Below are 26397 nucleotides of genomic sequence, written 5' to 3'. Positions count from 1 at the left end.
TGTACAGAAAGTGCCACAATCACCTTCTAATTGTGACTAATATTAATGGCAAAGCATGCACTGTTTGCTCTGTAGTGTGACACATTAGCATGTTTAAACTCATTAAGTTTTATGGTATAGCTTCCTGAGTTGCCCCTGAAGTCAACTGGAGCAAAGATAAACCATTGTGTAAATTAGTGAAGGTTTCAGCTGCTCAATACCTGCCATTAAAGTAGAAGCCCAGAGACTGTCTATTATGTTGCACAAAAGAATAAATGGGCAACGCTGTTTCACAGATCAGTCAGAGTAAGATGTAGCAGCGTGTTCTGGTTATCACTGTGGCCTATTGCTACTGACAAATCGCATTAATTCAGAGCTGTTATGTACAGTGGTGTTAGCTAAATTGGGGATTGAAAACAAGCCTTTATTGAACCTAGATGACAGGACAACATGGTCATATAAATCTACGTAAAAGAGAAAATGCCACCAATCAATGTTACTCGTCTAAAAAGAATATTTACCATTCTTTCTAATCTGACATGTGCAATCAACCTTAACCAAATGATGTAGAGTGAGATCAGTTTTGACAAATAACTCTCAAATGCATAAACCTGATAAATGAATCAAATTCTTTGTAACAACTGGTAAAAGAAACTTTGAACTTACATACATGTCAAAAGGGAACAGAATATTCTGTTCTCCTACTACACTATTATGTGCTAACTACTTACTAACATGTAAGCACAATATTAAATGAGAGGTAAGTACTGTAAAGTTGAGAAGATCATCTGTTTAATTTGTGATGAGACTCTTTTCCCAAAAGAACCTGCTACGTAATTCTCAGTCAGTCTGAATACAGCCTTTAACTTTCCTCAGGTTAGGCCCATTCTCAGGACTTTTCCAGGAGCTTCACACAAGCCTGAGGAGTTACTACCTACTGAGTAAATGAAGGTGCTTTTACAACCATCAATACAAACTACCGTCTTTGTCTCTGTATGCTGTCAGTAACTAATAAATTGGGCTTCAATATCAGCTGCAACATTGAACTCTGATTCCTTTCTCAAGCTAGCGCAAATGAGAACAGTACTTTACTCAGACTTTGTTAAAAGAAGCAAAACACAAACTTCTCCTATGCTATCCTTCAAGTTTTGGATGTTTTAATTTAGAATGATACAAGACCTGACATAAATGATATCGGTAAGGTAAATTTTGTTTTTCTGTTTATCAGGACACCTTGTATGAAAGGAATTTCTTGCTGATTATCTTTCCCATTCAATAACTATACGTAATGTCTTTATAGAAAAGTACCTACATTAAGAGTATACACTGTTGATTCTGTTGGTTGAATATATTCAGCCTTTTTTTTCCTGCTATATCAAAATATCTAGAAAATGTCTTGAAGAACTCCCCCAAATTGTTCCCTCTCTGGCAGATTTCTCTGAACTTTCCTGTGACAGCTGAAGAAATTATTTGTCACCAGCACTCTCTGCTATACCATTTCCTGTAAAAAGCAAACATAAGAAAATATGCTTGCTGATGAAGAGAATTTATAGTGTTACACTGTACTATGAAATACAGAGGAGACCAGCCCATCCTTGCTTCTGGCACATTTGTAACAAGGAAAGAAACTTTCATTGGAAGAGGAAGGAGAAGAGCTGGGAAAAAGGGATAGAGTGGATGGTAAACTGCTTCAAAGTTCATTCTCTTTTTCCTCATAAGATTTAGCACAGTCCTAACATTCCCACAGAAATGCATATACTTAGGACTTTGAAGTCTGCTTCAGATACAGATATACATGATACTACTGACAAAAAGAATAGACAAAGGAATACAACCATGGAATAAAGAAGAAAATAGGAAAAAAACCCCATGCTTTTGTGTAACATGTATCACAGGTTAGTTAAGCCTGTGTTGTTTATTTCCTTTAAGCCATGCTTTATTTCCACACATGGTCTTGAGCCTGTGTTGTTTATTTCCCTTCTCTAGTCATAAAGATTAATCATTTATCAGGACTACATTTCCCTACATTGCCTGCAGCATTCCCTGCTTTAATCACCACAGGTCACTTTGCATTTGGTTATGTCCTTCTGCTTCCCTCCCCTCTTCTAAATTTGGCCCTGTCAAATGGATTAAAGAATGTGTGCATTTATGCCAGAACCATAACTGACATGGAAGAACACAAAGCATCCATCAAATATTCAGGAAAGTGGAGGTTATGGGAGGTTGCTAAAGTACCTGCGATACTAAGTGAAGGAGAGGGGCCAGGACTAGATTACAGTTTCACTGGTCAAAGACAGGCATTTACTTTACCGTCGAGACATAAGCCAGCTCCGCTGGTCGCTCAGGAGCCCTGGACCACAATTTTCCCACACAGCTCAAGGAAAACACAGAAGAGGTGACTGGTGAAAGTCCACCAGAAATAAGCTGGTGTGACAAATTACGGAGCTGCATATGACAGCAATTACATAAATCTGAAAACTGTCTAATTCTATCACCCGTGACCTAGGACTCAAAGTCCATTAAGCATTGTTTTTTCCAATTGAACTGAACTAATGGAAAATAATTGCTAGTCTGAAAAAGGTCATACACAAAGTAATAAAAAAGCAAGTGCTATACAGTCACTATTTATATGTTACTCTAATTGGAATTTATAAATTGCTGACATCTGTTATAAATCATGCAGTTTTCTTCCAAGCACAGAAGTTTCTCATCACAGGCTTTGTCCTGTCTGTATCACAATTATGAAAGTAAAAAAATTCAGGATAATAATTTACATGGAGTTTGTGGACTACTCAAGTGTTCATCTTTAAGGGTGCTTTTCACTAACAAAACTGGGAAGAGAGTAAAAAGGAATCAAAGAAACCCCAAAACTCAAGGCATAAAAAGCAACAGCTTAAAATCAGCAGCTCCCAAAGCTTCTGGTCATAGAATAGCCACAGAGGTGTCCTATTTAAAAAATAAAATAAAGTTTTAAACTAGTTTAATTTTAGAAAATAGGAAATATTCAGAAAGATATAAAACACACATTTTAAGTATCAAAATTTGCATTTGCATGATAGGAAATGTAAGCTCTTATTTGTAACTCAGAATCGAACCAAAGGAGAAAGCGACCTTAGAAGAGCTGCTGCTTTTGCATTTGCAGAATGGTTTAGGGGTTGTCTGTTATACTCTTGAATTATGATGATGCTTGTTTTTTTGTCAGTAATCAACATGGGCATAAAAATGGTTTGCTGGATTGAGTATACGTAGGCACACAAAATCCAGAAATATTCATACAATGTATAACCAATTTAAGCTAGAAGTTTCTCCATAACTGAGCATCTGCTTTGTGCTTATGTAAGTCTGCACAACTGCATTTTAAATTACATTATATCTGTAGGTAAAAATAATTTCATTGATTTGTAAATGAGATGATTGTGATATTCAGAACTCCATTTCAAATAGTTAATCTGAAAACATGGAATAAGATGTTACAAACATTAATTGCTCTTGTACTAGATGGTGCAAACACTCATGTGAGGTCTTCCTGACTGGATCTCAAAGGTCAACAACAGAGACAAATTGGGAAAAAAAAAACCTGACAGAAAGACTATATGAAAGAGACTTGAAGTCAACAAAAGCTCATTTGCTCACTTGCCCCATCCAACCCATCAGCTGAGGTCTGTGTGGATCAGTATTATTCACACAGGTGATAGGGCTTAGTGGAAATATCCCTGTACTGGGGATTTTGAAACCTTGGCTCGGTTTCTGGATTAGGCACTCATCACTGGAAGATCGTAAAAATCCCACTCAACACTTCGATTTGAATAACTAAATCCTCTGTTTGTAAAGCACTTTGATATTTATGGCTCAGAGGTGTTACACTGGAAGAAGATATTTTCAGTATGCTCTGAAAGTTGAAAGGAAAGCAACATGAAAGTCAGGGCATCTCTAGCTATTCCACTGCTGAGGACGCTCACCAATTCATACAACCGCGCCGCAGCTAAAGGTATGCGGTAGTCTGCTTCACTAACACACGACTTCAGAAACGCTGACAAACCGATGCCAGGGAAGGCAAGAGCTGAATTCAAGACAACCAGGTGCGTTAGGATGGTGTACGGGGTGCAGGTGCCCAGGCGCTGGCAGGGGGGCTGCAGGCCGGCCCCTGTGAGGAGTGGGTGGGGCTGCCCGGTGCCAGACACAGCCGGTTCCAGCCGGCTCCAACCCACCCGCCGCAGCACACGGCTGTGAGGAGGGGGGGGGGGATTTTGTTGCTTCGACTTGTCTTTGATTCTCACTACCCAAATCCATTTCAACTGGCAACAAATTAAATTAATTTTCACCAAGTTGAGTCTGTTGTGCCTGCAACAGCAATTGGTAAGCGACCTCCCTCTCTTTACTTTGACCTAGGAGCTTTTCCATCTTATTTTGTCCCGTCCCACCGAGGATGGGGAGCGAGGGAGCAACTGGGAAGGTGTCTGGTGGCCAGCTGTGGTCACCCACCGCAGATGGGTTTGGTATTTTGAATATTTAGGTCGGATCCGGGTACAAGTGAGCGTTCCTCGAATGAAGAATACAGTTATGAAGACCTCAGTAAAGAGCAGACAAAAATAGACAAGAAATTTTGCACTGTACAAATTTTTTTGTTTAACTTTTGATGAATTCACAGTGTATTAAGTATTGGAGCAGAAAGCAATCATTTTAAATTGTATCAGCACTAGCAGCATGTAACCATGGTAATTAAAACAATATTATTTTTAAAAATTACAAAAGACCACTCAAGACATATAAAAAGGAAGTATTCAAGAAAGAACATCTTTCTTCTGATAACTACATTTCTGTAAGTCTGCAAAATTATTAAAGACAGACATTTTTTACTCCTGCTAAATAGTTAGTTAGATATGCTACAGAATAATGATTTTAATTAAGAATTAAATTAAACAGAGTTTGCATGGACAGAACTTTCAAGAAGCCTTAAAGCACATTACCGTTAGATCTCTGACAGAATATTTTGACCAGGATTTTTCTACTCCTTATTTATATGGATTTCACTACCTTAATGCCTATTTACAAGTATTCTAATACAACAGCAGTTCCCAATTGAAAAACAAAACAAACCCCATAAAAATAAGGCCTTTTAAGAGTTAAAGCAGAAGGTGCTCACATGACAGCTTAGAAGCATTTAAGTCCTTCCTAGCCCTTTCACTGAACACTGCATCTAATACTACCATTAAGAATATAGGGGAACAGGGGTTGGAGGGACTGGTTCCTCATGGTGCAGTCCTTGCTTAGGACAAGAGAAAAAACTCGGCAGACAACACTATGGAACTGCTTAAGGGGTCGTTTATATAATGAAGTTTAGCCTGGTACAAATGTATTCTTGATTTAACTTCACTAATCTGAGGCTTCTTGAGCCCATGAGGAGAGGTGCCATGCTGGACCTTATTCTCACCAATAAGGAGGGCCTGGTAGGGGACGTCAAGCTCAAGGGCAGCCTTGGCTGCAGTGACCACAAAATGGTGGAATGCAGGACCCTCAGGGCAGCGAGGAGGGCACGCAGCAAACTCACTACTCTGGACTTCAGCAGAGCAGACTTTGGACTCTTCAGGGATCTGCTTGGTAGAATACCATGGGACAAAGCCCTGGAAGGAAGAGGGGTCCAAGACAGCTGGCTAATATTCAAGGGTCACCTCCTCCAAGCTCAGGAGCGATGCATCTCAACAAAGAGGAAGTCAAGCAAATCCACCAAGAGGCCCCCGTGGATGAACAAGGAGCTCCTGGGCAAAGTCAAACAAAACAAGGAGAGGGTGGAAGCAAGGACAGGTAGCCTGGGAGGAATACAGAGAAACTGTCCGAGCAGCCAGGGAGCAGGTTAGGAAAGCCAAAGCCCTGACAGAAATTAGTCTGGCCAGGGATGTCAAGGACAACAAGAAAAGCTTCTATAGGCATGTCAGTGATAAAAGGAGGACGAGGGAAAATGTGGGTCCCCTCCGGAATGAAACAGGTGACCTGGTTACCCAGGATACGGAGAAGGCTGAGGTACTCAATGACTTCTTTGCCTCAGTCTTCACTGGCAAATGCTTGAGCCACCCTGCCCAGGTCACAGAAGGCAGGGACTGGGAGAATGCAGAACCGCCCACTGTAGGAGAAGATCAGGTTTGAGAATATCTAAGGAACCTGAAGGTGCACAAGTCCATGGGACCTGATGAGATGCATCCACTGGTTCTGAGGGAACTGGCGGATGAAGTGGCCAGGCCACTCACCACCATATTTGAGAAGTCCTGGCAGTCTGGTGAAGTTCCCGTCGACTGGAAGAGGGGGAACGTAACCCCCATTTTTAAGAAGGGTAAAAAGGAAGACCCAGGGAACTACAGGCCAATCAGTCTCACCTCCGTGCCTGGCAAGATTATGGAGCAGACCCTCCTGGAGACTATGCTCAGGCACATGGAAAATACGGAGGTGTTTGGTGACAGCCAACACGGCTTCACTAGGGGCAAATCGTGCCTGACAAACTTGGTGGCCTTCTATGATGGGGTTACAGCGTTGGTGGATAAGGCAAGGGCAACTGACATCATCTACCTGGACTTGTGCAAGGCATTTGACACTGTCCTGCATGACATCATTGTCTCTAAATTGGAGAGACATGGATTCGATGGACGGACCACTCGGTGGATAAGGAATTGCCTGGATGGTTGCACTCAAAGAGTTGTGGTCAACGGTTCAATGTCCAAGTGGAGAACGGTGATGAGTGGCGTTCCTCAGGGGTCGGTACTGGGACCAGCACTGTTCAACATCTTTGTCGGCGACACGGACAGTGGGATGGAGTGCACCCTCAGCAAGTTTGCTGACGACACCAAGCTGTGTGGTGTGGTTGACACGCTGGAGGGAAGGGATGCCATCCAGAGGGACCTTGACAGGCTGGAGAGGTGGGCCCGTGCGAACCGCATGAAGTTCAACAAGGCCAAGTGCAAGGTCCTGCACGTGGGTCAGCGCAATCCCAAGCACAACTACAGGCTGGGCGAGGAATGGATTGAAAGCAGCCCCGAGGAGAAGGACTTGGGGGTGTTGATTGATGAGAAGCTCAACATGAGCCAGCAGCGTGCGCTTGCAGCCCAGAAAGCCAACCGTGTCCTGGGCTGCATCAAAAGAGGCGTGACCAGCAGGTCGAGGGAGGTGATCCTGCCCCTCTACTCGGCTCTTGTGAGACCCCACCTGGAGTGAGTACTGTGTCCAGCTCTGGGGGCCCCAGTACAGGAGAGACATGGAGCTGTTGGAGTGAGTCCAGAGGAGGGTCATGAAGCTGATCAGAGGGCTGGAGCACCTCTCCTGTGAGGACAGGCTGAGAGAGTTGGGGTTGTTCAGCCTGGAGAAAAGAAGGCTCTGGGGAGATCTAATTGTGGCCTTCCAGTACCTGAAGGGGCCTACAGGAAAGCTGGTGAGGGACTGTTTATCAGGGAGTGTAGTGACAGGACAAAGGGGTAATGGCTTTAAGCTGAAGGAGGGTCGATTTTGATTAGATGTTAGGAAGAAATTCTTTACTGTTAGAGTGGTGAGGTACGGTACTGGAACAGGTTGCCCAGAGAGGTTGTGGATGCCCCATCCCTGGAAATGTTTAAGGCCAGGTTGGATGAGGCTTTGGGCAACATGGTCTAGTGGAGGGTGTCCCTGCCCGCAGCAGGGGGTTGGAACTAGATGATCTTTAAGGTCATTTCCAACCCAAACCATTCTATGATTCTAGGATTCTTCCAACACCAGCTTGTGTCAGAAACAAAAAATACCATTCTTGGATGTGTTACAGTTGTTCAGTATGGCCACAAAACTATCCCTGGAGAAAATCTGGTTTCAATTACGAGCTAAAATAAGAGAAGAAATATCCTTCTACAAGCATAAATGTAGTTCTTTCTCTGAATTCATGGGTGAATTCAACCACTGCACAGCCTTATGTGTCGCTGTCATAGCAAATCTTCTGTAGCCCAGTACGCTGAGGGAAGATTTACAAGTTCAGAAGACTCGAGTCCTTTGCCCTCTCAAGCATGCCACAGCACAGAAATTCCCCACAGAGTCCAATGGTGCATAGGATCCCTGTAGTGGTTTTCCACCTACAGCAATGGGACTTTAAAAGCTCCAAGCCCCACCTGAAAGGCATTAGTGATAGCAGGCTAGGAAAGGCAAGTTTTGCCTTAATGGAACAGGAATGCGGACAAAATACCACTGTAGGTGAAAGAGATAAGACAGACAAGTCTTAAGCACTCTCAAGTTTCCCATCAAATAAGAAATCATTACCAAAAGTCAAATTACAATACTGTTACTAACACCAGAAAACTGGGGCATGGAAGGTTAACCTCCTACCACATTCAGGGAACTTTTCATCCTTCACGCTTAGGGTTGTGTTTGAACATGCAAATGCGCTAGGAGAGATGGTTACCACAGGACTATGCTGTACCCCTGGGCATGTGCCCAGTACCATGATTGACATGAAGTCCTATGCTTTGAAGGCATCCCAAGAATTTCCATCCTTCCTGTCTTGTTTCCTGAGTGACAGGTGTAGTAAAAGCCACTGGCTCACACAAACAGGAAAACACACTTTCAGTTTTCTTCATTTCTCTCCATTGCCCTTGGCAAAATGCAGCAAGAAGTGGAGAGCAGAACAAAGGCTTCAGCTATTCTCAGCTGCCTCTGGGAAGCGCGGGGGACCCACCACAGACAGACATGTAATCGGATAATGAGGGAGCTCAAGGATGCTGGAAACCTTTGGTTATTCCTACGGCCATGCAGAGATGCTTAGTGAAAGCTTCAAGTTAACCAGACTGTCGGCTAAGAAGCAGAAGTGCCAAACGTCTCATCAGAAAGCCTATTCTCAGTACTAGCTGATAGTTTAATTTAGCAGATTCAGGGCATGTGAAAAAACCAGCTGAATAAAGACAAAGGCTCTTTATTTAAATTAGGCTTTGGCTCAGAATGTCACCTGCCACTACAGGGAAGCTCTATATGTCAATGCTATAGGTGAAAGACCGAAACAGGCAGTGTTTCTGTGTGCTGTGCAATGTCACATTACATATTTGTAAGACAAACTAAAAGCTTAAAAAGCTGAACCTATTATTAAGGAGTTTCTGCCTTCTAGCAGAGGGAAGTCTAAAGCATGGTTATGGCACCTATTTTTACAAGTTTATGCCAAATCACCTATCCAAATTTTCACTAGAAAAATTTGCAGTAATGACTTTAAAAACACATAGAAGAAGTTAGTTACAAATGGCAGAACAAACCCTAGGAGGCTTCTGGCAGCTTCATAGGCATTAATCATGATCCATATATAAAAGTACTCCCTGTGAATTCACATAAAATAAGGCAGTAATTCCATCTACAGTTTCCAATGACATGAACAAATGACTCAAGATGCAATCCTGTTGTTTATGATGTTGCTAGAATCTCTTGATAAAAGTAAAGCCTAATGTTTATAACTATAGACACTTTATTCTTTACAGTATGTTCAGCAGACCATGGGATTACGTAAATGACTGTATGTTGTTGAAACAGTTTTACTCTTGGTACAACTGAAAAACTATTTAAAACTACAATAAATAAACCCATTTGCTTCAGCAGAATTTGCAACTCATTTCAAATTTTAAATATTATTTCAATTATCCTGATCTTAATGTAGAGCTATCTCTTAAGTCAAGAGGGAAACATATGGACAACAAAATGAATATAGCAATAGTATGGAGACAAAAGAAGTAGGGGCATGAAAATACTTTATTCTTGCCTAAGGCACTGTCTGGAATGTCCTGGAAGAAAATTCCTAATAGCTTGTTTGAGCTTTCTCCATTTCCTTTAATGAAGAATGAAAAAGAGCATCTGAAACATTCTGAAGGCAATCTACCAAAACCAGACTAATACAGTGCTCCCTGTAAAACACCCAGTAACAATTATAAAGATCACAGTACATACAAAAATGCCATTACAAAAACATAATCAACAGTCAGAAAAATGCTAGACAGACATCACTGAAAATCCTGAGTTTGTTTATTTACAAAAATTACAGAATTTTATTGTTTCTCAATAAAGCTACAGAAGTGCACAAACAATGCTGGTATCAATCTGAGTGCTCTTGTGCTTATCTTGTGCATGCCTTTAGTATTATATTTAGAGGTAGGTGTAGCTGTTTGTCTTACCAGGAGAGAAATTTAGCAGTGATCTGCAGATATTTCACTCCTGTGTAAATATATTTTTATATGCATTTAAGTCTGGCAGTCCATATGGCAACACTAATGATTGCTGTTTCAATTTAAAAGACATCTACATATCCAAAATTTAAGTAAGGCAATGTCAGTACGTTATTTTTTATCTTGAACTCTATTGTTAAGTAATATAAAAATGCCATATTTAGTAATTTAGTATCATTGGCTACGTTCTTGAAAATAGACAAAATAGCTCATAAATACTTGCTCTGTAGCTGAAATAGAATTGGATCATTATAAAAGTTTCGTATAGAAAGTAAAGAAAATTCACACACTGCATGAAGATGCAAACTGAAGAAGAGCAAAGAGGGACTACTATCAAGACTTAGGGTAGCAAGCAAAAGTCTCTTTTTATTAGAAGCACAATTTTGCAAAAGACAGGATTTGGGTTCTTGACTCCTGTCAAGTTTATGGCTGCGATCTCCTTCTCATATGAGATGTACATTGATAAGCATGTGCGGTGAAAAAAATTGGGCTATTCCCGTGACAGCTGATGTGCAGAACTGTCCTAAGCCATTGCAGACTGCAGGTCACAGCCAGGCAGTCCAGGCACGACTGCTCAGACAAGCTGCAAGAGCAGGAAGAGACGTTCCCAAAGGCTAGGGAGGAACACTGAGCTTATGCTACACTGAGTACTTACACTGAGTACTCTTGTCTGAGTACTTCAGACAAGACTGAATTTTAAGGAATGGAAGCTGCCAGTCAGATTCCGGAGGAAAAGAAAAGAAACATTTTCTTTACAGAAGGACTTGTAAGAGACAACCATTAAAACAGAGAAGAAAAAGGAAAGGAAAAAAATCTTTAATTAGCAACTTTACTTAGCAATTGTTCCAGCCAGAGAAGTATATGGACAGCACAATCCATACACTTGTTAGGGTGTGAATAGTCATTGCTTTTCAGTTTGAGATTGTTTCTGTAAATAAAATATTTTTTTCAGTACTGTTGTGGAAATAGAAAATTTAACTTTTATAATACAGTACCTGAGGTTGAAGAAGAGCAGAAGTGCTTCGTATAAATCACACATTTATGGCTTGAGGCATACGGCAAAATAAAGCTGGTCATTTTTAAGGTTTCCTTTCTTTTTGCAACTGACTCTACTTTCTAAAATGTGTGTGTTTCACTTTCATCCAAAACACAAACAACTTAATCAGATGGCAAATGGCTCACCTTATGACCACAGGCTAACATCTCAATCTTGTATTATAGTAAAACATTGCCTATAGTAAAACACACTCCGTCATTTTGGTTCAGGCAACCTGATACCTCATGTACACATCCAGGGGCAGAATTTGGCCATGTGAGTGCAAAAAAAATAAATCTATCCTTTCAGGAAAAGACAAATTACAATGTTACCAAGCTAAGCCAAGTATATTGCCTACGGTATCTGCAAACTGCTTGCAAACTGTTCACCTACTAGTTGTAGAGTAAGAAGACAAAGGACTAGAGGCCCTTGTATCTATGGTAGTACAGCAGACCTGAGGCCCTTGAATCTTCAAAAAAAGCAGTACATTTGAAATAGTTTTCAATTCATTTCTCATTTTTGTTAAGTGCGTATTTTCACTTAATGGTTTTCCCTTACTCTACATGATGGTTCTTTAATCTTTCATGCCAATTTCTAGCATGATAAAACATAGTCAGCATCCACTTTCATTAAATATTTGATGATTACTTAGCTCTCACAAGGTGAAAAGTTTCTATGATTTTTATTGTAGGTTTCAGATGTTCTGTAAAATCCTAAAAGTACACCAAGAAGAGTTTATCCTTTAAAACTTAGCTAGGTATACACTGTGATACAGAACAGCTAGTGTGCATTGTATCTGAGAACTGCGTTCATTCAAAATAATACACGAGCATTTAATATGTGGCAACCAAACACTTGAGAATACAGCTTTTGTTTTACCCATTCATTTCAACGTCTACCAGAGCAATACACCTTGTCTTGTTATTACGCATCATTGGTTTATTTTACTAACAAAAGTTATGAAGGTGTTGCCTATCAAATGAAAGCATTTACTATAGTGCCTATCTCTAGGAATAGTGAGAAGACTCCATGAATCTACCTTCCCTTTATTAAAGAAATAATGTTGGAAGTTGATTTAGTCTGTAAACTCAATCTGGAGACATCTCTGCCTGGGAAAACATTCTCTCCAGTCCTCACAAGCTTTGTTGTCTTTGCTTGTTTGGCAACACAGCCCTGCAAGTTTGCGACTCCCCAGCAAATGGATTCGTAGTAGGTTTGGTGCTAATGATATTCTTATCTTGCATATGCTCCCCTGTAATGTTCTGATAAGTTCTTCAGGAAACCACTGTAACCTTAGGGTTTGGAAAGGGTGCAGCACACACCTCAAAAGTCCATAGGACAACTAGATTGTTGTGATTGCCAAGCAATGAGGCTGTCCTACTGGACTGATGACAAATTTAGTCTTGCAATCTGTCATGACACTTTCCTAGAGCAATTCAATTTTTGTCAACAAGCCAGATTTGCTTGGTCATTTTCCTGCAAGGTAGAAGGCTGGCAACTTCCTTTACCAAAGAGGAGCACGTTTGTTCGGCTCTTAATATCCGCTCTGAGATGAAATATCAGATCCACGTTTATCCACTGGGCAAAAGATTTAATCTGTGTGAATCATATGGCTTCCACATGTGATAAAAGGCAAAACGTTAAGTTTACAGATCACCCTACTGGAAAATGAAACAGCAAGGAACAAAGAATGTTGAAGCCTGAGATTTCATGATGAATGTCAAGGTTCTCCAGGGAGTCTAAGACCCTAACTGGAGTATCGAAAGGGCATTATCACCGCTTGAAGCTAATGCCATAAAGCCACAATAATTGAATGGAGTATTCATTCCCTATGTGCAATCTTTGCTCTGCTTTGCAGGAATACAGATATATCAGGAAAATACCATTTCTGGAATACACTTATTTCTCCTTCTAGAAGGCATGGAAATAGGAGTATATTCTCGCTTTTGATTGTAAAGTTTCCCTCAGCAGTCCACTGACTAGCTCATGATATCGAGACGTATAAGGTGAGAATTGCCTAAAAGCCTCATGGCTGTGTTTTCAGATGCCTAAGGTTCTATTAGGCCTAAGGTGCCTAATTGGAGGTCTGTACCAAAGACGTGGCATCTTTAGCAAAACCTCCTCATTTATTAGCAGTTTTGATAACGAAAGCAGGCAATAATTTCAGATTCATTTAAAAGACAGGCATACCATAATTCCTGGTCCCATGCCGATTCTTTTTCTCAGGTGACATATGGAGTCTCAGGGAGAGAGCAGCCCTGCACATATTTCATGTCTTGCTTTCTTTTGCAAGAAGAATTGTGCTAAAATATCCAGACTTTGTGGTTTAGTCACTATAAAGGTATAATTGGAATTAAAGGTCAAGTATGTCTACTGCAAAACACTGCAAGTGTACAGACATGTCAGTTGTAAGCTGGGAGCATGTGACTGACATCTTCTAACTGTTCATAGAGAAACAGCAGAGCTTCTGTATTGGGTTTCCGTGGCAAGGTTTTGGTAGCAGGGGGGCGACAGAGGTGGCTTCTGTGAGATGCTGCTCTAGAAGCTTCCCCCATGTCCAATAGAGCCAATGCCAGCCAGCTCCAAGACAGACTCACCGCTGGCCAAGGCCAAGCCCATCAGTGACAGTGGTAGCATATTGAAGAAGGGGAAAAAGCCACCACGAGCAATTGCAGCCAGAGAGGGGAGTGAGAATATGTGAGAGAAACAGCCCTGCAGACACCAAGGTCAGTGCAGAAGGAGGGGAAGGAGGTGCTCCAGGCACCGGAGCAGAGATCCCCCTGCAGCCCGTGGTGAAGACCATAGTGAGGCAGGCTGTCCCCCTGTAGCCCATGGAGGATGATGGGGGAGCAGATATCCACCTGCAGCCCATGGAGGACCCCACACCAGAGCAGGTGGAGGCACCTGAAGGAGGCTGTGACCCCATGGGAAGCCCACGCTGGAGCAGGGTCCTGGCAGGACCTGTGGACCCGTGGAGAGAGGAGCCCACGCCAGAGCAGGTTTGCTGGCAGGACTTGTGACCCCATGGGGGACCCATGCTGGAGCAGTTTGCTCCTGAAGGTCTGCACCCCATGGAAGGGACCCACGCTGGAGCAGTTTGTGAAGGACTGTAGCCCGTGGGAGAGACTCACGTTGGAGAAGTTCATGGAGGACTGTCTCCCGTGGGAGGGACCCCATGTTGGAGCAGGGGCAGAATGTGAGGAGTCCTCCCCCTGAGGAGGAAGGAGCGGCAGAGACAACGTGTGATGAACTGACCCCAACCCCCATTCCCTGTCCCCCTGTGCTGCTGGGGGAGGAGGTAGAGAAATCGGGAATGAAGTTAAGCCTGGGAAGAAGATGGGGTTGAGGGAGGGTGTTCTTAAGATTTGGGTTTATTTCTCATTTCTCAACTCTGATTTTATTGGCAATAAATTAAAGTAATTTTCCCAAAGTTGAGTCTATTTTGCCCGTGACGGTAATTGGTGAGCGATCTCTCCCTGTCCTTATCTCAACCCACGAGCCTTTCATTATATTTTCTCTCCCCTGTCCAGTTGAGGAGGGGAGTGATAGGGCAGCTTGGGTGGGCACCTGGCCTCCAGCCAAAGTCAACCCACCACAGTATCATGTATTTCCCACAATTTGTAGATGAGAGTTGTAGCAGCTGCTGATGCATTTGGCGATACTGGGACCTGGTAGTGATGGAGTGGCTAGGGTACCTCCAGTTATCACTAGAGGAGAGAGGAACTGCAACTTGGCAAGTGATGGAAAGATACCTTCCCAGCGTAATGTGAGCAGCTGATCTAAAATGACCACTGTTACCCGGTGCCAGACCTGAACTCTCCACACTACTAGAGCTGCAAAGCCCTAGAGTTTGGAAAGACCCTTTTCCAAAATGATGCCATTATTTCTATATTAGCATAACTATAAACAGTATTTTTCATCAGCCAGTGTGCTTTCAGCACACATTATCTAAAGTGTTTCCTAAGCTTAGGAAGTATAACTAATAGCAAAGACCTGTTCTGTTCCGCCTCTTCCTTTCTGTTAAAATGCCTGTTGGTAGATAGGTAAACTTGAACCAGTACAACAGACTGCAGAATCAGTGCTTTCTGATACACTGGAGAAAAGCTTGCTATCTCTTACTTTAATATGGTGCTTGTTTCTACCTTTGATTATAAATCACATTTTTAGAAGAACTTTTATTTTTCTGTTAGTGCTTGTGGATCTGGTGAAGAAATGTGTTTACATTTATCCTCTATTTTCTCTTTCTCTGTCCTCAATGTTTTTTTAAATCCTACAATACCTGCTTAGAGTTTGCATGATCACACAGCTCTGGTTGTCTTCTGAATAGGAACTGTTAGGAACACTGAAACACACTGCTTTCCTCATGACATAATTAAACAAAGTCAGCTCTTAGAACATAATACAAAAGAGACTGACTGAGGCAGAGAGCATATATTTTGTATTATGAACTGCAGCTTTAAAGAAAAGAGAGGGAGAAGGGAATAAACAAGAATAGATGAACATATTATTGAAGGACTCAAGCTCACAAGCGAGAACTAGTGTTTCTAACTTTTTCATCAGTTCCTCACATACTGAATTTGACAGAATTACTGCAATGCTCCCCGACACAATCCACTGGCCTCCGGACGTCATGACAGTAATGTCCCTGTCAAACCTGACACTTGTTTTTCATTTCCAGACATTGATTCTCCACCTTATAGCCAGTGTATTTCGTAAGAATAAACTGTTATCATTACCAGCAAAATATTGATTAGACTGAAATCCCTACCTGTAAATTTATAGCCTTAATTTCCAGTAGGTTTCATCAGTTATCTTCAAGCAGATGAAGATGTAAGGGAGTCATTAACACGTGTCAAGCAAAATATTAGCTAGTCTCTCATGTATTTATTAAAGTTTAACAAAAACAATGAATAAATAATTACTTCTATATAATTGGAGAGAAAAAAATGAACACACACCTGTTTAGGGTCAGACAACAGAAACTCAGAATTACCATGGACCTTATAGCTAAATAATAACGTGGGCAGAAGCCTACAAGGAAAGAGTAGAACTCTTCTAGTTGCAGAGCAAGATGTCAATGCTCCCCCACATCAACATCAACATCAACCTCCTCTAAGTCCTTGTACACTCAGCCTGTTACCAAGGCCAGTTCTCTCTGTCCCTGTGGTATTATCAAAACCCAACTTGACTTCAGCCCCTGGGTTTCTGAAAGCCTCCATGCCTGAGTTATCCTGGATAAATGAAGTCCTCTCTGGCCTCCACATTTCTCATATTCCACCTGAAATAGCAGAACCACCTTTGCCATTTGTCGCTTTACCCTGATATATGCTATTTTCAGTTTCCCATGCACTGTTTTATTATATGTAACCTCCTCATCATGGGGAGATATTAATTTTCCCTACTTTTTTCCACAGTCAAGATCCTCCTAATTCTCTCCTCATTCACTAAGCTTGTACTAATTATTTTCTTCATCTCAATTCCTCACCCTTGGCCCTTGACTGCTCTTTGTGTGGATCAATGTTCTCTCTTTCCTGCGTCTTTTTTGCCACCGTTTTCACATTCTGCCTCCAGCTCTTTTTCCTGTTATTCTTCAGGGCCATGATGCTAGTTTGCTACTGTAGAAACACTTTACAACACCTGCTTGTAAAAGGTATTGCAACAATCATTGTGCTTTATCATTTCGGCAGGTGCCTTATTTTGTATGTGCAAGTTGAAAACTTGGACCTGTAACCTTATGATCATTGAAGAGCAGGTCAGAATTAGCTTCTTAAAATGCAGAGCGCTTTGCCAAAGCAGCCTATGAATAAAAGCTCTTCTGAGTCTTAGACACGCACGAGAACACTTTCCACCATACAGTGCACCTCTGAGATGAACAAGACCTCTGGGAGATCAAGGGTACTCTTGTTTTCTCACTACCCTTAAAAAAAAAATCCTTTTTTGCTCCTTCAGTTACAGATCATCACCATCAGGCCAGTGTACATCTGAAGAAAAAACAGGGCATTTTCAACAGGAGCAAAAAGTAAACTGTATTTCTAGAAATTACACTGTGCTGATTTAATTGACTCAAAATGCATTTAAGCGACTGAACTAAAGATCAGAAGCTTGACTTCTTTTTCACACAAACCTCTGGTTTTGCTCATTATAGCTGAACAAAGAAATGCACGTGAATGTACATATTAGTCGTGAACCTTGTCAATTGTAAACATGGACAAGTGCAATTATAAGTGGCAATTTATAATGATGCGTGAGGTTATTTTCATGAAACATATATTCCAGAAGAATTTGAAGTCTCAGTGCCTCATATATACTAACAAGGGCTCCATTAACTTACAGAAATACATTTCTGATAAAGTAATCCCAGAAACCTCTTTCTCTGTCCCTCCCTATAACATCTAATTCCTCTATTTCTTTTCAATTATTCCTTAAGAAGTTATTTTACTTACTCAAAAGACAAAAACACTTATCATTTTTATATTGAAGATATCAATCTAAAATAAATTTATGCAACTTATTTAACAAACTTGTGTTGTTTCCAGCTGCACTAATACTGCTACAGCTAGGAATGAAAATCCTATGTATTCACACTGCACTTTTCATATTGTAAATAGAATAACACACCTTTCATTCATTAACCACAGATTATAAGTCACAAATTTGAAAGAGACAAAATAACCATAAGAAAAAATGCTAAATCTTGGCTATTCATTTTTGTCTAGCTCTATAATATTCTGGAGCTCTTTCATATGAACAGACTCAAAATTCTCTGGAAATCAACAGATAATAAATGAGATTTACCTGCTGAAACAGCAAACAGCATAAAATTCAGGATGGTACTATACAGGTTCGTCAGGAAACAAATATATGTACCTTTTTCAAATGATATGCAAGTCATTTACACTGCTAATGTTGATATGCATTTCAGTGAGAGAAAAATGCACAGTGTTCGTTGTGACTGACAGAGTCGTGCCTAAAACCAGAGCGGCAGGTCATCACTCCTTCAATTTACAGTGCATAATACAAATTTTGCAACCTGTAAAAACATTACACTCTGTTCTATTCTGCTGTGCTGGTAAAGTAGCTTATGGTTGGTCAGACTGACATTTTTCTTTTGAATAATGCAGAGAATCAATACTCTAACACAGAAGGGGAGAGAAGAAAGAATGCAGTGGGGGACTTGCAGGAAAACTGTACGTGAACTGTGTGTCTTAAACAAGTCCCAAGAGTCCACAGAGTAATACGGATACCTAAGCAACGAGGTCCAAATCTGCTATAAACTTCTCTATACGGAGACCGGAGGTTTTTTTACATTTCTTTCTTTATAACCTATGAAATTCTCATAGACCTCTAAATCTTGAAAAGAAGATTTCATCTTCTTTGGAGCAAAGAAGATGACGGTTAAGGAGTTATTCAAGTTGTTGCTGAACCTTAATTCTGTCCATTGGAAAACTTGAGAAACTCAAGTGGAAACTTTTCTGTACTTTCAAACCTTATATGTAAGAAGGAAGCATGTGACAAAGTTGGTCAAATCACTAAGTACAGATGCCTGGCCACAAAGACAGCATCAGTAGGGTGCAGCAGAACTGTGTAACTAGCACAGAAACAATGGTAAAAAGAATACCAAAGAGAAAACTGGTTTGCTATTGAACAAAAAGAAAAAGTATTCAGTATGGACATCAAGGCAACTGAAGTATCTAATGTCCTTTTTGTATCAGTCTCCTCTAAAAAAATCAACTATGACCTACTGCTTATCAAAAATACAAATTCAAGTATCTACAGTAGGGAAGACACAGGTGTGCTGAGGGGTACTCAGATAAGTTAGGTATTTTCAAACCTCTAAGCCTGTTGCTCATCCTGTTTACTTCAAAATTGACTGGTGGTATCTACAATTTATTAGCATTTATTCTGGAAAACTTGTGTGTAAGGTCTCAAAAAGGCAAAAATAATGCTGTTTGGTATTTTTAAAGGCTATTTCTAAAAACCATAAAGGAAGAATCACAGGCCAACTAACAATTACAGAACAACTAACCAGACTACATGCAAGACAGAACTCATCCCTGACAAATTAGTAGAAGACAACATAGACTTGCTAAGAACAGATCACATAGAAAATTACAAATGTTTATTTCTGTGACAAGGCAACAGGTCCTGAGTTTGGAAACAAAGTAGTAGATACCTATGTCTTGACTTTACTAAGGCTTTTGATACTATATCAGGTAACTTTTCTGTAACCCGAAGAAGCTAAGGAGGGTTAGACTAAATGAAGATACTACATTGTGGACTCAAAGAAAGAACCCATTGGAAAAACTACACTGAAAATTTAGTGGTCTGGTACCCTGCCAAAGTGAAATGTGGCTAACAGGGATCTGTCTAAGATCTAGTGCTATTCAAAATTTTCACTAATGGTGTGTGCAACAGCAAAGTTGAGAAGATCCTGGTCACCAAATCTGAAAAAACCCCACCAAAAACAACTCCACCCCACCACCAACCATCAGGATACTATTCATAAGTTAAAATTGCAAGATGCTACAAGGTAGGAACAACAAATTGCACAAACTTGACAGAGGGAACAACCACTTCAGCTGCATTTCTATAGAAGATGATCTTGGAGTTAGTATGAAGTCTGCACCGTTAGGGTCAAAGGGTATTGTTCACCAGTTTGAAGTCTAACCGATAGCTTGTTAGAAGTGGTACTCCTTGGGAGATGATACTGGAGCTGACATTGTCCAGTATCTGAAGATCTGAAGAAAGGAATGTACCTCCAAGCTTAGAGATGACAAAATTAGGGGACCACTTGCTGTGTGGGAAGGTATGACTACTGATCAGAGGGATCTCAACCAGCTGAACCTGGAGGAATTGCCCAGCCTCATTAGGGTGAACAGAGAGAGATGCAAAGTCTTGCACCGAGGATGGAACAACCCCATGTGTCAGGACCAGCTGGGGACCAATGAGCTAGGTGGCAGCTCTTCAAACCTAGAGAGCCTGCTGGATGGCAAGTCAAACGTGAGACAGGAAATGTGCTCTTGCTAACTACATACGGGACTGCATTAGGAAGCCCACAGCAAGTAGGTGAAGGACAGCAATTATTCCTCTGTATAAGGCACTGGTGAGGCTGTAGGTATGTGCACATGTCTTGCTTCCTCAGTACATGAGATCTGACAATAAACTGGAATGGCTCAGAGGGTGAATAAAGTGGCTGGGATGCATCAAATAATGAGGAGAAGCTGAGGGAACTGGGCTTGCTCAGTCAGAGAGGCATTTCTAATTGCTGTATTCCAGTACATGAAAGAGAATTGCAGAGAACAAAGTGTCAGACTCTTGGATGTGCAAAACAAAAGGATGAGAGACAACTCTCACCTTGGAAATTCCAGCTCGCTATGAAGAAAAAAATTCTTCACAGTGGTCAAGCACTGTAACAGGCTGCCCAGAGAGGCTGTGGAATCTCTGTCTTTGGAAATACTCAAAACATGACTGAAAAAGCTCTGAGCAAGCTGACGCAGCCTTTTAAGGACTGCTTGAAGATGGAGATTGGACTGGATGATCTCCCCAGACAAAACTCTGTGATGATTCTTTGATTTTACGTTTTAGCAATATCACATGTGAAAAAAAAGCAACACTGCTAGGACTACTTAGGACTCAACTAGAATGCCATGTTCAGGAACGGAATGACCTTTTCTCTGTGTCTACAGCTGAAAAATAACAGGTTTGTACTGCAGCAAAGATGACTGGCTTAGAGATTAGGAAAACACCTAACAGCAAGAACTGCTAGAATAGGTGGGATGAAGAATTTAATTCCTTTGAAATCTTTCAGAGAGCTAAACAAAAAGATGTCAAAACCAACAGTAATATAGCTGACATGTTATACAGCATATTTCAGGACAGGGAAGGAACAGAAGGCCTCTAGTAAGTCTTTCCATTGTAGGACCCTATGAAAACCAAACCATGGTGACACACAGAAATGGAAAAAAATACTTAAAAATTTATTTAGGGCTTTTTTTGTCATAGCTTTTACTAAGAAATATTCAAATATTAGTATTGCGCCATTATTTTGAAACACAGCTCTCAGTTACTAACGTTGTTTGCTTTGGGCGAGCCCCTAGGAAACTCGATTCGACACTGTTTCCTTGAAGAAAGTTTCTTAGCCAAGAACATGAGCAATTCAAAAAAGAAAACAGAGATAGTGGCTTTCTTTCTATGCAGAAGTTTGCCATTAATTGTCCCCTCCCCTGCTTACCTTTTGAAATGCAGTGCTATGTATGGACTAAGTACCTAGAGCTTCCAAAAATCCAGACAAAGGAAAATGTAGCTTGCCCATTGGCAATACCTGACATCAGCATTAGAAAGAAAATGTTACGGACTCCTTTGAGACTGCAGTATGTGATGAACAGAGAAAACTGAGAGCTCCAGGCTGACAGGTGGAATGCAGCAGTCAGCCTCTTCTATATTTTGTGATTGTAGCTTCAGAATTCTACCTATAGTACTGTGCTCCAGTTTTAATTTTAGCTTTTAAAAAAAACCCCACCACCAAAAAACTCAAACCATCTTACATTTGAAGTTTTTAAAACAATCACGATGATGACAATAGCCTGTACACTACACATTCTTCTTTAATCTGCCAGTAATTTAAAACAATAGCTTTAGGACACTTAAATTCCAACTCTGATGTCAACAAATCCTTAATTCTAAAACCTATCTACACATGAACATTATTAACTCCTTGCTCTTGCTGACTAGATATTCTCCCATCTTTCCTAAGGTGAGGTTGGTGGCCACTCTGATGTCAAAATTTGGGATATAATCTTTCTGAGGTCTTGTGTGTGTGCAGGAGAATGCACACAGAGGTCCATGAACTTGAGTGATCATTTACAAATTAGCACTTCTCTCTGCTAAAAGGAGGTAGTTCACCTAGATATGAAATGGCATCCTAGTTTCTTCAAGTTGGCATTTTCTTCATCTTCTCAAGAAGCTTAAATGTAATGATGTCATGCCAATAAATGTTTCATTTCTTCCCATAAGTAGGCCAAAGTAGCAGGTGTCTAGTTTAGCCTAGAGGAAAAGACGTTTAATGGTGTGTGACAAATAAGAAGAAATAAAAAAAAAAAAAAACCAAGCAACATTTTTTCAATACTACTTACTTTAAAAACGTTGCTTTATTATTTAGGTTGTACATCCCTACTTATGTTGCATTAGAATGACAGTCATAATTTCTCATTCAAGACTGGGTATTAAAAATCACCACAGCAACCTTTAATACACTTAACAGTTATCTCTCGATTTTATTAAAGTCTTGACCCACCACGCATCTCTTGAATGGCCATCTATCAAAAGTGAAGGAGGATTATGGAGATAAATACAAGGAATCAATTGTATCATTCCTGTCAAGCCCTTCACACACATACTTTGCCAAATCCAGTCGACTCACTTGACTGGTTTAAAATGCAACACTGGTTTCCCAGAGAGGATAATGGACTAGTGTATAAACAGAAATAAATAAATAAAAAAAAAGCAACAAGGCAACACAAGTGATAGAAACCTTTCGGGGGAAAAAAAAAATCATCTTTTGAAAGGGAACAGACACTTTAGATACTATATATTTTTCAACAGCAGCCTACTAACAAAAACATGACACTTTAAATATATTAAAAATAATATGTTCTATCATTAAATGATCAACAAAGCAGACAATATTCTCCCAGTAGTGCCTAATCTAACACCAAAAATAATAATCACTTATACTACCAGTGGGCCTAGAATATATAATTATTCAATATTCCATTGACCTAGGAGCTAAATACATACAAAATTAAATGATGGCACCTGTCCCTTGTTTACAATCTCAGTAAAATGGAAGATAAAATCAGAGACTGCAGAACAGATTCAGATACAGGGATGGAAGAGAACAAGTGAAAAATCAGATAATGTTAATTACATATACAACATGTACTCCATGCCAGGAAGGAAAAATTCCTACAGTCTATATTTTTAAACTTGGAATATTGCTCTACATATCTCTGACAAATCTCTCGGGTAGCTGTATCTTATCTGGAACTCATTTCTTTTCACATAGTGGATAAAGGCCATACAGATTTAGATATGGAGAGATTCTGATCATCTTGTTTTTCATTCTGGATAGTCCATTAAAAATACTTAGTGTTATAAAGAATACAGTTATAGATATTATGGTTTTTTGAATAAAAATTTGCTAGTATGGCTGACTGGATTCTTTAATTCACTTGATCCAAAAAATTCGCTACAGTATTTATGCAGGGCTCTAGCATATGCTGTGATCTCAGAACAACAGAGGGGAACGGGACGACAGCACAGGCCTGGAAGGGACAACCCTCAGCACCAAACCCTGTCCTCCACAGCCCACGTGTAGGCTACGTTCCTACCTGTCCCTTTTCACGGCATATAACATTTAACAAACCTAAATGTGTTTCTTCTATTTTTCACCAAAAGTCTTGGGCACAGAAACAAAATTTGTCTTTCACTGCTCAAATCTTGGCATGTTTTTACATTTCACAAAAATTCAGTCTAGTCTGAACTCTAAAAGTCCCTTTGCAGAGCAACGCAGAAAAGGTGAGATCTTAATTTAGGATGCTCCAGAAGAAGCTTTAAGAAGTAAGTTTACTCTCTTTTCGCTGTTAAGAATGAAATAAGTAAAATAGTAGTAGGATTTGTGAATAACCCGACGTTATTTTGACTAGTATGTGTTGCGAATGTTGTGTAAGGCATTCTGTCAAAGCAGTGATTGGGGTCAGCATAGAAAGAACTGTACACATTGTACTCGTTATTACATACGCATTTCATGCCCTTCCATACTGTGATTTGGTCAGCAGAGGATGCTCTAAATAACATGTGTAATTGTAGATTTATTGAAAGGAGACAATTTCAGCAGTTCAGTGAGCTTATCAGAACGAGTTTTGCAGATGAAACTGCACAGCATACTTAGAAATGAAATGTGAGGGACAGAGATGAGCAAAACCCTTTTCTTCAAGGCTCTGGCTGGCTACCAGAGCATGCAAGTGGATATTTGTAATTGACAATTTTTCTCTGGATTCATAGCAATACATTACCGGGATGCAACATAAATGCTGAACAGTCGCAGGGCATGGTGTATATTTTCCACAGTAGGAGGTTTTTTTGACAAGATTTGCAGACTTGCCTGACTGTAGACTCACACTCATACATCGAAAAAGTTCCTCATTCAGAACCTACAAGCAAGGAACAGGTTCCCTTCTGTGAAGCTCTTGCCTTTATTATTACCTACTTTGATATCAACTTTTCACATTTCACTTAGCAGTAAACAACTGAAGCATAATGTACCCGTAAGAGGCAATTATCCTCACAGTTGTAATTTCTATGTCATACTTCTGCACTTTAGAGTAATAGAATACAAATGTTTGCCTTCTGCAGAAACAATATAAGGATCAAGATGCTACTGCATTTACTATCTGGCAGACAGACCAGAAGGGACACTACAAGGAATCTCCAAAGATACTCACTAGCTGCTTGTGTTTAGGGAACTGAACTGAGCCTTGTGACAAAGGGCAAACAAAGTAAACATCATTAGTTAGTACTTCTTAAATAAAGTTTTATCATACACAGGGTCCAGACTATCAGAATCATGCATGAAAAGAACTGAAAGCAACAAGAAAAATACTCAATTATAGGTTTGACTGCCCCAGACTGCTATTTCTATTATAAATCAATATATTCTCTTTTCTTCTTTAATATTACAGGTATAATGAGAATAAAAAAATAAAAAGTAGGAAATTATTATACCAACTGCACACACCAACCTAACACATTGTCATTTGAATAACATTAGGTTTACTTCAGCAAATATATCTGTGGTCTAGCTTGACTAAGTGGACTGAAAGGAGTAGACAAAATGAAGCAACAGACTCAGGGAAGTAACTCGGATGAAGCAACAAGAGAATCCAGGTTTATTCCTTGGTTTGTGATTTCCTTCCATATCCACTACTGCTTTATTTCTTTCTTCCATTCTTCATAAAGCCATGAAGGTAAACTAACAAAACTAACTACACAACAATGGAAAAGAATTCCTTTAAGTGTTAGTTTTGTTTCAGCAAAGTACAACGTTACATGTCTGTGGCTAGGAAAAAATTCAAGGTGTGAATGTGAAATGAATGCACATGAATGGAGGCACACACCAGCAAAAATTAGCTTTATGTTTCAAAAGTGGCAGCAGATTAAGACAAGTGAAAGACTTCGAAGTAAACAAATTATGTGGCTCTTTCTCAATCTTCTGTGCAATTACAACTGCATTTTACACTGATATCATCAAGGTTAAGCTTCGCAAGCAAAGAAGAATTTTTATTCCAATCACAATATGCAATTCCACACTGCTGGAGGAAATGAATTAGGGAACATGCATATTGCCCTTTGCAGGTTATTAATGTGCTTGCCTGCTTGAAAAGCAGTGCTAGAATGTATTACCAAAACATACCTTGCTGCTCTAACTGTGGGTTTTTTCATCATCATCCCTTTAGCCATTTCCAACAGCATTTAAAAAGAACCAATCGCCTCTTAATTTTGCTTTTTGGACGCTGATGTTGATATGATATTGTGTTGGGTTTGCATGGCAAGGTTTTGGTAGCGGGGAGGGTCTACAGGGGTGACTTCTGTGAGAAGCTGCTAGAAGCTCCCCGTGTCTGATAGAGCCAATGCCAGCCGGCTCCAAGACGGGCCCGCCGCTGGCCAAGGCCAAGCCAATCAGCGCCTCTGGGATAACATATTTAAGAAGTAGAAAAAACAGAGAGAGAGCTTTTGCAGCCGGAGAGAGGAGTGGGAAGATGTAAGAAACTCTGCAGACACCAAGGTCAGTGCAGAAGGAGGGGGAGGAGGTGCTCCAAGTGCCGGAGCAGAGATCCCCCTGCAGCCCGTGGTGAAGGCCATGGTGAAGCAGGCTGTTCCCCTGCAGCCCATGGAGGAAGGATGAGGGGGTGTAGAGATTCCACCTGCAGCCCGTGGAGGACCCCACGCCAGAGCAGGTGGAGGCACCTGAAGGAGGCTGTGACCCCATGGGAAGCCCACACTGGAGCAAGCTCCTGGCAGGACCTGTAGACCCGTGGAGAGAGGAGCCCACACCAGAGCAAGTTTGCTGGCAGGACCTGTGACCCCGTGGGGGACCCACGCTGGAGCAGTCTGCTCCTGAAGGTC

General features: G+C 40.6%; 1 protein-coding gene across 10 annotated transcripts in view; it reads right to left on the bottom strand.

The window, feature by feature from the left end:
- PTPRM (protein tyrosine phosphatase receptor type M) overlaps positions 1-26397 on the bottom strand; it is a 502968-nt gene that overhangs the window by 236560 nt on the left and 240011 nt on the right. The gene's annotated exons all lie outside the window — the stretch shown is intronic.

The sequence above is a fragment of the Grus americana genome, chromosome 2 (assembly GCF_028858705.1).
Source record: "Grus americana isolate bGruAme1 chromosome 2, bGruAme1.mat, whole genome shotgun sequence".
Taxonomy (NCBI): domain Eukaryota; kingdom Metazoa; phylum Chordata; class Aves; order Gruiformes; family Gruidae; genus Grus; species Grus americana.
This window is presented reverse-complemented; position numbering and strand designations above follow the sequence as displayed.